Here is a 4,641-nt window from a genome sequence, read left to right as displayed (position 1 = left end):
GGCCAGGTTTCTGTGTTGCTGGCTCCCTGTTCATCTGCCTCTGCCTTGCAGATGGGACCTCTAGGGTGAGAAGATGGAGGCTAGATGCTACCCCTGCACAGATACCAGGAAACCCTAACAAAATTTCTGTGGACCCACCTTGAGCCCACAGTCAGGACCAACTTTGTGATTTGGGGAAGCCAGATGCAGGATGAAAACATGGTCTCTCTAGAACCATTCAGGCCATTGGGACAACAGAAGAGCATCAGACAAGTTCAGGAAGTTCCTGCGCAATGTCCCTGCATGACCCATATAACCACCATCCTCCAAAGCCACACGAGGAACACAGAGCCATCCTAACAGGCTTATATTCTTAACAAGTGCTTTCACACATACGGTTTCATTTGGCTTTAGCCCAGAACTTGTCCTAGGCTGGATGAAAGGGGAAGAAATGTCATATCTAGGAAGAAAGAGGCAAATGTGAACAGGTCTTCCCACTGGCTGCCCTGGCCTAGGCTGTGACTCTGCAACTCTAAGCCTTCTGGTTCTTTGTCCTTATATTAGGCAGCTAGGTGGGCTCTACAAAAGGCTATTCTAAATCGGGTACAAATGTTAACACACCTAGTTGCAGCTTGCCATCATGAGACCTAGGTTTCATGAAATGGCACTGGTAATTTGTGATGTGTTTTAAAACTATGGCCCAGTCAAAAGCAGACACTTAACTCCTTCCTGCCCAAAGCATTTTATTTTTTATATATCTCCCTATGGAGATATATATAACCCCTAGGGGCTGGGCCAACAGTGGAAGACTAGAGCTAGACAATGCTTAGCTGAGTTAGCTGCCTCCCTTCCCTCTCACTGTAGTTCCTGGCTTCTTCTGCTCTGGGTTGCCCTGGGCTCAGATTCCAGCCTGCTCTCAACCCAGAGACCTCTCCTGCCCCTCCAGTCTCATTCTGGCACCTTTCACTGCCCACCAAGTAGAAACCCACATGATGATATCATGACTTGGCCAAATTACACGCCAATCTTCACTTAGAGACACAGCCTGGGCTGGACAGACTGCTCAGCAGTTAAGAGCTTCTTACCAATACCCACATGGTGGCTCTAGTTCTAGGAGATCTGACACTCATACACCTAACATAAAAATAAATAAACCTGCTCTTCGCCATCTTCCCTCGGGCTGGGCGGCAACTCTCTCACCATGAAGGTCGAGCTGTGCAGTTTCACTGGGTACAAGATCTTCCCCGGGACACAGGCAGCACTAAGCCAGGATCAATAAAGGTTTTCCAGTTTCTTAATGCAAAACGCGAGCCCGCATTCCTTTCCAAAAGGAATCCTCGGCAGATAAACAGGACTGTCCTCTACAAAAAAAAGGGCAGTCTAAACAGGACTGTCCTCTACAAAAAAAAGGGCAGTCAGAAGAAATTCAAAGGAAAAGAAGTCACCTGAGCAGTCATCACTGGTGGATCCCTTGTTATCATGGCCAAGAGGAATCAGAAACCCTAAGTCAGGAAAGCCCACCAAGAGCAGGCTCTCCTGGCTGCCAAGGAAGCAAAAAAGGCTAAGCAGGCATCCAAGAAGACAACAATGGCTGCTGCCAAGGACCCCACAAAAGCAGCACCTAAACAAAAGACTGAAGCCTGTGAAGGTCTCTGCTCCCCAAGTTGGTGGAAAATGCTAACTTGGTAGATCGGAGTTTCGAACAAAGATCTAACTACGCTAAAAATAAATAAATAAATAAATAAATAAATAAATAAATAAATAAATAAATAAATCTTTAAGAAAAAGCCAGAGCCCATGTGTATTTAAATGGGCTGCAAAGCAGACAGCAGTACAGTACAGGAGGGACTTTGTGACTTGCCCTATCAAACTGAAAAACTGCTGCAAGCATCCAAGTTGGAATTTTGTAGAAACTGAATTTTTCTACTCAGTGTACATTTTTCCTAGGCATTTTGGCAACAAATTATCACTTTAAGTATAACTTATTCAGTGAGAGTTCTTTTCTCTCTCTCTCTTTTTTTTTTTTTTTTTTTTTTTTCCTAATGAAAATAAGTTCCACTGTGATGGCTATTCTTGGGTGTCAGCTTGAAATGACTAAAACCCAAGTGTCTGAGTACACCTGTGAGGGAAATTTTCTTAATAAATCTTCTGAGGTGTGAAGTTCCACCTTTAGTCTGGGCCACACCTTCTGGTGGCAGCCAATATAAAGGACATTGAAGAAGGGAACTTTTGCTCTTTGCCTGCTTTCTCTTGTTCTCACTGGCTGGTCCAGTCCTACGTTAGCATTAGAGCCTACTTCTTCAGGATTCCAGAGTTTGTTGAAGACCATCTGAGACATCCAGCATCTCAAACTGAACTACGGAATTCTTGAACCTGCCATTGGTAGATAGCCATCGTTGAACTAGCTGTGTAACTGCCCCATCCCAGACCTTAACACAACCAATGCATAATGGAGGAACCATTCAGGCCTCGGAACCCAGCATGTAAGCAGCAACATCTGCCAACAATGAATACAAAGTCCTAATCCATCAAAGTCCATAGTTCTGGAAAAGTCTCTAAAGGTACTGACCTTGCTTCTTGGCTTTTGTAGTTCTGCTTCTGGCTAAACTGTTCTTGCTAACTGAGGTGTGCCAACCCAGAATGTGGTTTTTGTGCTTAAAAGATCACCTTGAGAAAGGCTTGGAATTGCACTTTGGTTCCAAACACCCAGTGTGGTGTAGTTGCCAGCTGGCTAATAAAGACTTACTATTGGCCTCAACTTGTGTGTGAGTGGTCTTCTCTAGTGGATAACTCTCAACAGCTAGACCACAACCTGTAAGACATTCTAGTAAACCGTGTGTGTGTGTGTGTGTGTGTGTGTGTGTGTGTGTGTGTGTGTGTATAATATGTATGAGAATATTTATAGAATAGTATACACACACATAGAGATAGAGATATAGAGATAGATAGATATTCCTCTAAGTTCTTCTCCTCTAGAGAACCTTGACTAATATACCTACTATGTTCTTTCTTGGAGAGTCATCCCTCTGGTCTCTGAGGGATGCTCAAAGTTTCATAGACATTAGCAGTGAAGGTCCTTTGCTTTCTCCATCATTAACAGATCCTGATCAATGGGATGCTTCACTGCAAATTTACTGCTGGAGATACCTCTGCTAAAAGCAGGTTGACACCAGAAAGACTCTTCATGGAGTTACCTATAGTTGGAATTTTCTTTGGGTCATCAACTAGCTCCCTTTCATTCTGTATGTGCTACTTTCCTGCTTCCTCTGTGTCTGGCTGGCTGGCCATTGGTGTCTCCCTGCCTTTTCCTTTTCTTTCTCCCTAAGCCTATATGTCTCCTTTTACTTATTCTCCCTGCCCAGAAGTGCTGCCTGTATCTCTTCCCTCACTACTGGCTATTCAGCTTTTTATTAGACCAATCCGGTGCCTTGAGCAGGCAAGGTAAAACAGCAGCACATCTTTACATAATTAAATAAAGATTCTGCAACAGTTACCACGTCTCTTCAATAAACCAAAAGAGATCTGCCACAATGTCTAAAAGTTGACTGCACCCTCTGAGTGAACAAGTTCTTCCAAACCTGCCTCTCTCCTTGAAAGTCTAATGATGGTAATGCCTCTGGGCGGCAGCCCCAGGACTGAGATCCTTCATCGGACACCACAATAAAAGTGTGGAGCTGCCCCCATCAATCCAGCATTTGCCATGCTCAAAGGGAATTCAGATTTCTTTCAGGTTTTTGCTCCAAATTCAAAAGGGACATGGAATGTTGAAAAGAGATCTTCCTAAGAACCTTCTGCACGGCTCTTTAATGTTAGTGACCAACTCCATCAGGCCATCTCTGCTGTTCTTCTGGGGAATTCCATGCTTCTCAGGGCCAGTGCTATTTGGGTAAACATGCCCACCAGTTGAGTTTGCATGGCCTCACAAAAGAACTGCCTGCCTATATATACTTTACACAGCCACAAGAGTTCCTGTGAAGCATTAACCTTACCCTTAGGTCTCCCCGCATTAGATATGGGGAGGCTTGTTTGAAGGCCTGCTTTTAGCTGAGCTGTGAAATTCTCAGAATTGTGTGTTAAGGCATCTTACTGTTGGAAACACAGGAAGCACTGTCCTGTCACCAGTCATGTGATCACTTTCAAAATGACACTGCCATGGAGCTTGGGCAATGTTTTCTGAAACCTGCCTTTTTTATATTTCTCTGATTTTTTCCTATTCCTGTTTCCTCAAGATATGACTATGCCCAGGAAGATGTTTTTAATTTATTATTTCTATTAGAGAGTGTGTGTTGGGGCTGGAGAGATGGCTCAGAGGTTAAGAGCACTGGGTGTTCTAAAGGTCCTGAGTTCAATTCCCAGCAACCACATGGTGGCTCGCAACCATCTGTAATGAGAACAGGTGCCCTCTTCCAGCCTGCAGGGAGAACACTGTATGCATAATTAATAAATAAACCTTTAAAAAGAGAGTGTGTGTGTGTGTGTGTGTGTGTGTGAGAGAGAGAGAGAGAGAGAGAGAGAGAGAGAGAGAGAGAGTGTGTGTGTGTGTATGAGGGGGGAGAGGGTGTGTGTATGTATAGAAAGAGTTGAATGAATCAGACTCTGGTTGTAAGGCTTGAGTGACAAGCACCTTTACCCCCACTGCACCATTCTGTGGCCCAATATGCA

The 4,641-nt window shown here is 44.3% G+C and overlaps 1 pseudogene; it reads left to right on the top strand.

The window, feature by feature from the left end:
* Window positions 1–1,177: 1,177 nt before the first annotated feature.
* On the top strand, window positions 1,178–1,672 carry LOC127236053 (60S ribosomal protein L24-like; annotated as a pseudogene).
* Window positions 1,673–4,641: the final 2,969 nt, after the last annotated feature.

Source organism: Phodopus roborovskii, unplaced genomic scaffold (assembly GCF_943737965.1).
Source record: "Phodopus roborovskii unplaced genomic scaffold, PHOROB, whole genome shotgun sequence".
NCBI lineage: Eukaryota > Metazoa > Chordata > Mammalia > Rodentia > Cricetidae > Phodopus > Phodopus roborovskii.
The sequence above is the reverse complement of the archived record's forward strand: the minus strand, read 5'-3'. Positions and strand labels throughout refer to the sequence as shown.